We start from the raw sequence: 12,792 nt of genomic DNA, 5'->3' as shown, positions 1-12,792 counted from the left end.
GGGGAAGGAGCGATATAACACAGCTGGAGTATTTATTGCTGTATTTATTGCTGGGGGTGTTTTTTCACATCTCCAAGGTACACATTTACAATCATCACTATAGGAGGTGTATGGTAGCTTCATAACAGACTGGGCATAAGCTAAAACATATTCCCTTTCATGCTCGTAAGAATCTGCGCACACGAGCCATTGCGCATTTCCATGCGCGCCGACGCTTGCGTGCACCTGTGACAGATGCTGGCGCCAAACAGACTCAGCCAGTGATCAGGATCAGTGCTACTTTGTCTTAAGCCTCCTGTGTATCTGTGATCCTGTGAACCTGCATCCTGCTTCCAGTTACAAACCTGGCTTGTCTTGACCATTCTCTGAATTCCACCTGCATCGACTAGTCCCCTGACCACTCTTCTGTCTGCTCATTTGGCTCCTGTTCCACTGATCAGTTCCAGACCAGGCTTGTCTCCTGACCACGTTCCTGTCTGTGTCCTCTACCGGATCTATCCCTTCTGTGTATGACCCAGCCTGCCTGACATTGTTACCCTGCCTGAAGATGCCAGCACCAGCTGCCTGCCTATTTGCTGAAGTCATCTGACGACTTCTCCTGCCCTGCTAGCAAGACTTCCAGGCACTCATGCGACTCTGCACTCCTGTGCCTCTTGTCTATACTATCAGGGGCCTGAGTCAGAGGTGTAAGAGAGGCCTTCTTCATTATATCAGGCTTTGCTACCAGGTACATGATAACAGGTCTTATCCACTTTAATGAGGTGGGATGTACTCTGGGATTGGAGGCCCAGCCAAACAGCATTAGAATGATATCCCTGAAAGGAAATGCCCAGAAATGAAACATCCCTTTATTCTTTATATCAGTTTAGACAGAAAAGGTATTCAATAGATTAAATAGAATAGACTGAGGATTTCTGTAAGAGACAGTATCTCAAATTGGCCTTGGCCCTAATATCCCTCATAAAATTCTTACCTTATACCACAATCCTTCCACCAGAACCTGCTTGAACAGTCTTCTGTCTGATCCAATTCAAATATGTAATGTCATTCACCAGGGTTGTCCCTTGTCTCCCCTGTTGCACATCTTGAAGACAAAACATTCTGTCAACACACTTGGTAATTACCCAAACATAAAAGAAAATCAATTGGCTGACCAACAATATAAATTATCCATTTGTGTAGATAGTCTCCTATTCTGTTACCTCAGCAATCACCTCTCTCCGGTCTAATATCAAATGATTCAAGGAGTTTGGCTCTGTGAGAAATTTTAGGGTCAACTTGAAGGGGCCTTGAATATATCTTTACAATCCAGGGAATTGTACTGCTTTAAATATATTTTTTTCTATTTAATGTATTATTAAGCCATTAAATACCTTGGTATATACATTTCTTCTAAACTGCAGGGTCTGGCGGATATGACCTATAAACTTCTAGTACACTGGGTCTTTAGGTGCCTATAAGCATAAAAGGCCCATAAACTTCATCAAGATTAATATTCTTCCAAAAATGTTATTTACCTTTCAGGTCATTCCTATCATCCTATATCATTACTATGACATCTGGTGTTATAACTCAGTTTAGCACTGAGATGAGCAACTTTATCTGGTGTCATAAATATAGAATTAGTAGAAAAATTCTGCCTCTACCTAAATAGAAAGGTAGACTGGCTTTGTAAATATATTTCTTCATTTTCATGCTGACTCTTCTGTTTCAATGTTTTTATTGAAGGTTTTCACAAAGAGTAGAAAAATAACAATTAAGATATTTAAGTAATACTTTTACTAGATATTTTAGCACTTTTGATTTCTCCCATAGACTTTTTTTTTTTTTTTTAAAAAAAACAAGGAACATGTTTATTGTTGTCAAGCACATCATACAGATAAAATTTATGACATAGATTAGTCAGGGAAGTGACAGACATTATTTGTATTCAAACATACATTTCTGATATTGCATTTATATATTTAGGAAGGTGTAGGCAGATATGCAGTTATGATACTTTATCTAGATCATTCATTTGCGCTATGGTATTATGACAGGCTGGACATTTCCTGAGGTTGGGTTCTTGCATCTATGAATGCGTCATCCGCCCCCGGCTTACAGCTATCACCTATTAATCACGTGGAGCAAGTGTTTGTGCTTTCTAGCCATTTACCCCATATCTTATAATATTTTTTTGGGCATCCTCTGTGGCTATACAACACTTTTTTATATGGCAAGGACGTGTTTACATCCCTCAGCCAGTCCTGGACGGTGGGAGAGGTGGTTCTCATCCAGTGTTTGGCGATTAATTTTCTGGCGCTAAATAGGGTTTCACTGAGAAGTGTAGCCGTGGGCCTAGCCATGGTGTCTGGAAGTAGGCCCAGGAGGCACGGCCTGGGGTCTAGTTGTATTGGTGAACCCATGTGGTCGTGAAGGAACTTTACAATCTGTGTCCAGTAGTCTTGTATCACTGGGCAGGACCAGATCAGGTGAAAGAAGGAGCATGGGGTGCTTAGGCATCTTGGACAGTTTAGATTTTGGTTTTGGTTTGGGGAGAATTTGGCTATTCTGGCAGGCGTGAGATAAGACTTATGAATTATGTATAATTGGGTCAGGCGTTCAGATATTTTAGGTGAGGTTTTCCGTACGTTCTCTAGTATATCTTCCCAGTCGTTAACGTCTATTTGGCCCAAGTCTGCCTCCCATTTGAATCTTGCTGTGTCTACTATTCTGGCAGTTTCTCTATTTCTTAGCGTGGTGTACAGGGTAGATATGAGTTTTTCTGGATTGGATCCTGTGATTACATCTACTACTGGAATCATTTGGGAATTAGGAAAGCCATTTGCGAATTGCGTCTGGAGCGCGTGTTTCAGTTGCAAGTAGCTGAATTGCATGTTAGGGGGGAGGTCAAATTCTTCGCAGAGTGTTTGAAAGTGTCTTACGCCAAATAAGGTGACAACCTGAAAAAGGAACACTATCCCCTTAGCTGCCCATCTGGCGGCCCCAGGTAAGGACCTCAGTTCCCCTAAAAGGGGATTGTGCCAAAGGGGTGTGTGTGAATGAAAAAAATCAACGCCCAACATTTTAATCGCCTTTTCCCATATGTGACGGTGTTGAAGTAGCAGTGAGTGTTGGTCTGCTTTTGTCTGTTTCTTGTTCCCTTTTCTAAATGAAACTTGTAGTGGACAGTCCATGTCATTATTTGGCCTTTTGCATACTAGTGCTTGGTATCTAGTTTCGTCAGTCTTATGAATATGGTAAAAATGTGAAAGCTGTGCAGCTATATAGTAGGTGTATAAGTCTGGTGTGGCCGCTCCTCCCGACGAGGTAGGGTTTTTAATCGTGTTCCAGGCCAATTTGTGCCTACTAGACCCCCATATGAAAGAATTGATAATTTGATCCATTTTTTTAAAGAACGTTAGCGGGATTAGTACTGGGGAGTTCCAAAACATATAAAGAAATTTTGGCAGAAGTATCATTTTAAATAAATTAATTCTCCCCATTACCCCTAAGGGAAGTCTCGCCCAGGATTGTGTGCGGGATTTCAGATAGGGGAAAAGTGGTTCAATGTTATTAGCTATGTATTCAAAAGGGTCTCTTGTAATTGTTACACCCAGATACTTAATAGAGGCGACTCTTTGTAACGGGAGGGACGCTGCACCAGATGATGGGGGCGAGAGGTCAAGGGGGAGAGTCTGTGATTTGGACCAATTCATGCTCAATCCCGAATGTTTCCCAAACTCGCCGATGATCTCAAGGACTTTTTGGAGGGAAGGACCGGTGTCTTCAAGGTATAGCAACATGTCATCTGCGTATAAGCTTAGTTTTTCTGACACAGAGCCCTTGTTCAGCCCTCGTACATTGGGGTTTAGCCTAAGGGAGATGGCAAGAGGTTCCACCGCCAGGGCATACAGCAGGGGAGACAACGGGCATCCCTGCCGAGTTCCCCGACCTAAAGGAAATGAGTCGGATGTGTACCCGTTCACCACCACTCTGGCTGAGGGGAGAAGTATAACAATTTTACCCATTTTATGAAATTGGGTCCAAACCCAAATCCCCTGAGGCATTCCCAAAGGTACCCCCATTCCACCGAATCAAAAGCTTTTGCGGCGTCTAACGCCACCACCGCCCTCTCTCCCACACTCTCGTGCTCCGCCTCGATATTCATGTATAAGCGCCGTAGGTTCATGGCCGTGTTTTTGCCGGGCATGAACCCCGTCTGATCCGGGTGGATTAAGGAGAGAATGCTGTGATTGAGACGCGTGGCCAATATTTTGGCTAGAATTTTAATATCCGCTTGTAGGAGCGAGATAGGGCGATAGGATTCTATGTGGTGGGGGTCCTTGCCTGGCTTGGGAATCACTATAATAACTGCCTGACGTAGGGATTCAGGAAGAGACCCAGATTCGAATATATAGTTGTAAAGTGCCAATAGTTCGGGGATAAGTATTTCTGAGTAGGCTGCATAAAAGTCAAGTGGTAAACCGTCCCCACCTGGTGCTTTAGCTGGTGCGAGGGATGCTATGGCGAGCGTTATTTCATCCGTCGTTAGAGGGGCCTCTGGGTCTGTAAGTTGGGATTCTGATAGTTGGGGAAAAGGAATGTCTTGGAGAAAGACCTGGGTTTCTTGTGCGGTAGTCTGTACCTCAGATGAGTATAGGTCAGCAAAGTATGTTTGAAAAGCTTTCGCAACCACTGGGGGGTCTGAGTATGTGACATTGTTGGGGCCCGAGAGTGTGACTACTATCGGTGGGTTTGTATCTTGACGGGCAAGATATGCCAGTAATTTTCCCGCACGTTCCCCTTGCTCAAAAACCCGTTGCCGCATAAAGAAAAGTTTTTGCTTAGCTTTTTCAAACTGTAACTGGTCTACAAGGCGGGTCTGCAACCTGATCGCAGATGCCTTTTCCTGTGTAGGGTCGTTCTGGAATTTCCTAGTAATCAAGTCTAGTTTGTCAGAGGCCTGAAGCATAAGGGCTTTGGAGGAGGTCTTGACTCTGTTTATTCGAGAAGATATAATGGCGCGTGCGTGGAGTTTGAATGTTTCCCATATCGTGCCCATCGGGGCCGTGTTCCTATTAGTGTTAAAAAAATACTGCCACTCCCTGTGGATATCCTCTTGGTCTTTTAGTGTTGCTAACCAAAAAGGGTGTAGGCGCCAGGTTCGGGGTCCAGTGTTTGGGACTAGTTGTAATGTGGCCCAACATGGAGCGTGATCTGAAAGAGATCTCGTGTGGTAACCTGAGTCAGTTAGTGTTGGAATTAGAGTGTTTGATATTAAGATGAGATCAATTCGGGACATGGTGGAGTGTGTCGCCGAAAAGCAGGAGTAAGCCTTGGTGTCTGGGTGTTTGTATCTCCATGTATCGGTTAACGAAAATTCTGCTAGCGTGCGCGCAAGCCTAGTGGTATCGGGATAGTGAGTGTTTTGCTGTATTTGTAATCTATCCTTATGGGGGTTAAGAACCATATTAAAATCCCCTAGCCAAATACATTGGATATTGGGGTGTTGTGCCATATATAGCAATCCCTCAGTAATTAAAGTGGACTTATATGGAGGGGGAATGTAAAATGCCATTATTAAGTATTGTATACCATTTAGTGTGCAATGCAAGAAAATATATCTCCCCTGAGGGTCGGTACATACTGAAATGATTGCAAATGGGGTTGTTTTTGCTATTAGGATCGAAATTCCACGAGAATACGGAGTGTGGGTGGCATGAAACGCACAACCAATCCAGGGACGCTTCAGTGCGAGTTGGAGTTGACCTGTGGCATGGGTTTCCACAAGAACTATAATGTCAGCTCTGTATGATTTAAGATTATTGAATATCGCAGTGCGTTTAATTTTATCCCGGATCCCCCGGATATTCCAGGAGAGGAATTTTATGTTAGCCATAGTAATTCAGTACAGATAATGGAAGGATAAACGTGGATCATTGCGTGGACTCCCATACCAGCACACTCCGCATGGGCAAAAAGAAGAAACAAATTAATTTTAAATTCTGTCACCTTTCCCGAAGGACAACAATTATGTACTAACGTATGAAGGCATGAAATATCATAAAACATGTTCCTAAACCGAACATTTCCCTCAACCCCCCTCCCTGCCCTCAGTCTCCCAAACTTGACTGGGGCATATAGCCCAAAACTAGTGCAGCTACAGTGCATTAACAGCATTCAGCAATCAAACATAAACTGCTGCACTTTTAAACACATACCGCCGACGGAAGCCTATTTGGCAGCGCCGGTGGCGGAGTAACCAAAACCCTTTAGGTGCGAATAAGTTCTGGAGGTAAAATCAGCAATGGAGAACGTGTGACCTCTGCAATTCAATCGGAGGTATATCGCATAAGCCTGGGCCTATGCTCCTCTGTGGCATGGAATCTTATCATATTGGCACCAAGAAGGTTGGAGCCCATAGTGCTGTGATAGCAATAGAGGGGTGCGTCTGGCTCCGGTATTTGGGGGGTGTAGTAGGAATCGGATAGTTCCTTGTACTTGGCAATGTAGTGTCCCTGATAGTAAGAGGGCCTCTGTGAGACCAATCCGTTAAACGCGCCATGTGAGCGGGTATGCGGGTTTTCAAGCACTCAGTACTTTGGAGGAACATAGTGGTGGGCTCTAAGTCCTGGCAGGGTTGAATAAAGAGAGGAGGGGGACAAATGGTGTGTGGGCCTAGGGCCAAAGGCGTTGTAGACACAGAGCGTGAATGTCTAAGCACAGATGATAGGCCATGTATAGTAAAGGAGGATCAGAGATAGTGGGTTCAGGTAGAAAGTTAACTTAGTGGGTTAAGATTAGGCACTTACAATGTTAGTAGGGCGAGGAGATGGTCAGGCTGGGCGATTTCTTGCAGCATCTCGTTGATCTAGCCAGTCCGAAGCCAAGGTAGGGTCCTCGAAGAAGTGCACCCTGTCCTCACCGACCACGCGGAGTCGAGCTGGGAAGAGCATTGCGTATTTGATGTGATGAGCTCTTAGGCGGTGTTTGATTTCTGTGAACCGTGCTCGTTGTTTCTGCACCTCAGCAGAAAAATCTGGAAATGCTGAAATGAATCTGGCCTGGAAAGGGATGTTACCTTTAATCCTTGCCAATCGAAGCACCGCGTCGCGGTCTCTGAAGTTTAGCAGCTTCGCTATAAAGGTGCAGGGTGGTGCTCCTTCAGGTGGGCGGCGTGCAGGCATACGGTGGGCCCGTTCCACCACAAAAGTGGTAGAGAAGGCGTCTCTACCATACGTAGTAATCAGAAGCTGCTCAAGGAAGGTGGCAGGGTCTGCACCCTCCGAGCCCTCAGGTAGCCCAATAAAGCGCAGATTGGACCTGCGGGAACGGTTCTCGAGGTCATCATGTTTCTGTGCAAGTTGCTGCAGCTGCCTCTGCAGATCCTCATGGGAATGCTGCAGAGGGTACAGTGTGTCCTCCGCACGCCCTATCCTGGTCTCGGCTTCAGTAACTCGCTCCCTCAGCTTAGTCATGTCATGCCTGATTAAAGATATGTCCACCTTTACTTCTTCTATTTTAGTCGTCAGAGTGGACTGGCAGAGCGAGATAGCCTCAAGTACTTTGGCTGTGCCGTCTGCTGCTGGGTCTGTGTGAGGGGCCGTGTGTGCTGTTGGCGCGGCGCCATCTTGCTCCTCTGTGTCCCGCTCCGTCCTCCGATATTTTTCTAAGGACGAGGAGGCAGCGGTGCTTCTTTTTGGAGGGGACATGATTCGGCTTGCCTACGCTGCTGGTTCCCACAGTTTGGGCAGAAATCTAGCCCGTATTTGGTGCAGGATGGGGGAATAAGGATTACCACAAGCGGAGCTCCGGTCTTTCACGTCCTCTCACATCGCTGTCCAGGCCACGCCCCCCTCCCATAGACTTTTAAAGGGTATTCCGCAGCTTTCGAATTTGATGCAAACACCTTTAAAATTAGCACTTTAGATTTCCCACATAGACAATTCATTATAGCCGTGAGTAGCGATGAGCCGAACACCCCCCCCGTTTGGTTCGCGGGAGAACATGCGAACAGACCAAAAATTTGTGCGAACATGCGAACCCTGTTAAAGTCTATGGGACTTAAACGTGAAAAATCAAAAGTGCAAATTTTAATAGCTAATATGCAAGTTATCGTCATAAAAAGTGTTTGGGGACCCGGGTCCTGTCCCAGGGGATATGAATCAATGCAAAAAAAGTTTTAAAAACTGATGTTTTTTCGGGAGCAGTGATTTTAATAATGCTTAAAGCGAAACAATAAAAGTGAAATATTCCTTTAAATGTCATGCCTGGGGGGGTGTCTATAATATGCCTGTAAAGTGGAACATTTTTCCCATGTTTAGAACAGTCCTTGCACAAAATGACATTTCTAAAGGAATAAAAGTCATTTAAAACTGCTTGCGGCTGTAATGTAATATTGCCCCCACCACCACCACCACAGCCCGTTACCAGGCCCTTTGGGTCTGGTATGGATATTAAGGTGAAGCCTGCACCCAAATAAAAAAAAAAGGCGTGGGGCCCCCAGGCCCTATATACTCTGAACAGCAGCAGTATACAGGCGGTCCCCGGGTTACAAACAAGATAGGGACTGTAGGTTTGTTCTTAAGTTGAATCTGTTTGTAATTTGGAACAAGTACATTTTCTAAGTGTAGCTCCAGCTAAAAAAAATCTATCTTTAAGCTTTTTGAATAACATGGGGAAGGGTTATCATCACCCCTGTAACATTTGTTTTGCTGTCTGTGCCCCTGTTCAGAAGATTTCACCTCACTTTCTGTCCCAATGAGAATTGGATTTTGAAAATTTTGGGTTGTTGTAGAAACAAGGATTGGTGATAAAGCATCAGTGGAGACACCTTTTTCCCATATTAACTCCTACAGGAGAGAATTTCCCTTCCTAGGAGTAGATTTCCTCTCACTTCCTGTTGTCTCCCTCCGTTTGTAAGTAGGAGTCGTTTGTAAATCGGATGTTTGAAAATAGGGGACAGCCTGTATATACTATACGGCCTGCCCTATACACTCGGCGATAAATTGGGCCTTAGGTGTTGGTGGTACCAGAACACTGCAAGCCCTCACAGTTACTCTTGGTGGGCGCTGGAACAGGCCCTGCTGTGAAATATTATATCAAGAATTGTAATTACATGCCCCTGTTAAACAAGGGTAGAAAAATTGGGCCTTTGGTGGTGGTGGTGGTGCCTAAACACTGTAAGCCCTCGCAGTTACTCTTGGTGGGCGCAGGAACGGGTCCTGCTGTAAAATATTAGATCAAAGATTGTAATTACACGCCCCTGTTAAACAGGGGCATAAACATTGGGCCTTAGGCAGTGGTGGTGGTGGCATAACACTGTAAAGCCTCACAGATACTTTTGTTGAGCGCAGGAACAGGTCCTGCTGTGAAATATTAGATCAAAAATTGTAATTACATGCCCCTGTTAAACAGGGGCATAAAAATTGGACCTTAGGCGGTGGTGGTGGTGGCACAACACTTTAAAGCCTCACAGATACTCTTGTTCAGCACAGGAATGAGCTCTGCTGTTAAATATTTGATCAAAAATTGTAATTACGCGCCCCTGTTAAACAAGGGGCATAAAAATTGGGCCTTAGGCAGTGGTGGTGCCCTGAACCAAAATATTCTTAAAAGCTACCATCATTAAGATTGAGGAGGAATAGGATAGTTACTCAGCATAATAGGTTAGTCACTCAGCATATGCAGTCTTCAAGGGATCCCACATCCATAGAAAAATCAATCGGTTACATCAGCATCAGGTGCTTGGTAGCTGGTGATCCAAGACTGTTTCATTTTTATGAATGTAAGCCGATCAACAGAGTCTGTGGACAGGCGCACTCTGTGATCGGTTACAAAGCCTCCAGCAGCACTGAATGTGCATTCAGAAAGAATGCTGGATGCAGGACAGGCCAGTAGCTTAATTCCATATTGAGCAAGCTCTGGCCAGTGGTCCATCCTCAAGACCCAGTAACCCAGTGGATGCTCTGTTGGAAAGGTCTCCAAGTCTGATCTTGCTCCTATATATTCCTGCACCATGTAATTCATACGCTGGCGATGGATGCTGGAACTGATCAGACCTGGGCGCTGAGGACTGAAGAATTGTCTGAAGGCATCGGTCAGCCAGCCACCTACTCCACCGCGCTTTCTGTGACTGCACGAAGCCTCAGCAACACATTGTCCAGCACCAGGAAATTGTAACCTCCCAGGCTCTGGAAACGCATTGCACAAACCTTTCCGCAAGGCCTCCCGAAGATGTTTCATCCTCTGCTGCCTCTGTGAAGGCAGGATAAGTTCTGCAACCTTACCCTTGTAACGTGGATCAAGAAGGGTTGCCAGCCAGTAATGACCCCTCTCCTTGATACCACAAATCCTAGGGTCCTTTTACAGGCTTTGCATTATCAGGGAGGCCATGCAATGTAGGTTTGCAGCGGCATTCGATCCTGAGTCCTCTGGGTCACTAAGGATCACATGATCCTCAATCACCTCCTCCCAGCCACGTACAACTCCATGGGTTTCTGGGAACTGCACATGATCCCTTGAAGACTGCTGCTGATGCTGAGTGCTATCCTCCACCTCCATGCTGACAGAATCCTCCTATTCTTCTTCCTGTGTGATCGGCAGGCCTGCAGGAATACTAATATCTGGATAAAGGGGGCCTTGAGAGGTAAGGAAGTCCTCTTCTTCCTCCCGCTGTTCTGCCTCAAGTGCCCTGTCCATTATTCCATGAAGTGTGTTCTCCAACAGGAAGACAAGAGGGACAGTATCACTGATGCATGCACTGTCACTGCTCATCATCTTTGTGGCCTTCTCAAATGGTGACAGGACAGTGCATGCATCCTTGATCATAGCCCACTGGCGTGGGGAAAAAAAAACAAGGTCCTCTGACCCTGTCCTGGTGCCATACTCACACAGGTACTCATTGATGGCCCTCAGCTGCATGTGCAGCTGCTGCAGCATTGCCAATGTTGAGTTCTACCTGGTGGGCATGTCACAAATGAGGCAGTTCTTGGGCAGGTTGCATTCCCTTTGAATGTCAGCCAGCCGAGATCTGGCATTATATGACCATTGGAAATGACCACAGACTTTCCTGGCCTGCCTCAGGAGATCCTGTAAGCCCGGGTACCTGCTCAAGAACCACTGCACCACCAATTTCAGGACTTGAGCCAAACAGGGAACATGGGTCAAGTGTCCCTGTCGGAGGGTGAAGAGAAGGTTGGTGCCATTGTCACATACAACCATTCCTGGCTGAAGCTGGCATGGCATCAACCACCTCTGAGCCTGCCCCTGCAGAGCTGACAGAATCTCTGCCCCAGTGTGGCTCCTGTCCCCTAAGCAGACCAACTCAAGCACCGCATGGCATCTTTTTGCTTGCATAGCCCCTTGAAAGCCTACGGAGCACCACTGGTTCAGAGGAGAAATCTGCAGAGGAAGAGGCCATAGAGGAAGAAGAAGAGGAGGGGGTGGAGGAGAGAGCTGTGGCAGAATCACCACTAGCATTTTGGAGGGGTGGTGGCGGAACAAGCTCCAACAATACTGAACCCTGTCCTGCATCCTTCCCAGTTACCCAGTGAAAGAAAGGTAGCATCCCTGTCCGTGCCTGCTGGACGATGAGTCAGCAGTAATATTCACCTTACTGCTGACCACCCTGTCCAATGAGACCAAGACATTGCCTTCCACATGCTGGTAGAGAACCGGAATCACCTTCCCTGAAAAGAAATGGTGTTTGGGAACCTGCCACTGAGGTACCGCACATTCCACAAATTCACAAAAGGGGGCAGAATCTACCAGCTGAAAAGGCAGCAGTTGCAGTGCTACCAATTTGGCCAAGCTAGCATTCAGACACTGAGCATGTGGATGGCTGGGACTGAATTTCTTTTGAGGGTTTAGCAACTGGGGGTACGGAAATTTAAAAAAAAATAAAAACAAAATAAAAACAAAAAAAAAACGCGCTATAAAGTTATGTCAAAGTGTATAGTTCTATACAAAAAAAGTCCAAAAATCATAAATCATAGATGAGTGACGTGAAATTCCTCAATAATTCAAATTTTGTAAGGTGAAAATAATGATAAACACATCTAAAAGGTGAAGCGCTTACCAGAAGTAAGCCAAAAATGGGCGAGTGGCTTAAAACCCAGCCTGGGCCTTTGGAGAACGATCCCAAAGGAGCAGGAAGGTCACACTCGTACCGTGTGTACAGATCCGCCAAGGATTATCCAAAAATATATAACAAAGAACATAGCATAATACTGATAACAAAACAAATTAAAAAAAAAGGTAGTGCAACACTCCACAGGACAAAATCATAGGTAATCATAAACAACATCCAGTGTCTCAAACACACAAAGGATCGTTAAGTGAGTGCCATGCAAACATGCAAAATAGTGAAATTTCCCTGGATGAAAAGATATATATTAAACCTTCCAAATAATCTGCTTACCAGATATTTAAAGGCCAGTGAGAATATAACCATCACCAAGATGAGCGGTATAAAAAAGTTTCCTCTGGGTGCAACAAGCCACTTGTAGAAACTGCTTACCAGATGTCAAACTAATGTATGCAGATTCACACAGCTGAAATCTAAAAACCACAAGGAGTGACACAGAGTATGGAGTTCCAGCGAGCCTTGTGAAAATCCTGCTTACCAGATGTCAGATGTGAGTAAGCAGACTGGCACGAACACAGACCGAAATCCCGGCAGGAACAGCATGGATACATCCTGGAATACTTGACCCGAGCTCAGCAGTGCATATTGTATGAAAAGAATGGCCAATAGTGTGATACTGTATGTAACTGGGGTTTATTAAATAAAATAACACTTACAATATA

The sequence above is a fragment of the Aquarana catesbeiana genome, linkage group LG09 (genome assembly GCF_042186555.1).
Source record: "Aquarana catesbeiana isolate 2022-GZ linkage group LG09, ASM4218655v1, whole genome shotgun sequence".
Classification (NCBI taxonomy): Eukaryota; Metazoa; Chordata; class Amphibia; order Anura; family Ranidae; genus Aquarana; species Aquarana catesbeiana.
The sequence above is the reverse complement of the archived record's forward strand: the minus strand, read 5'-3'. Positions refer to the sequence as shown.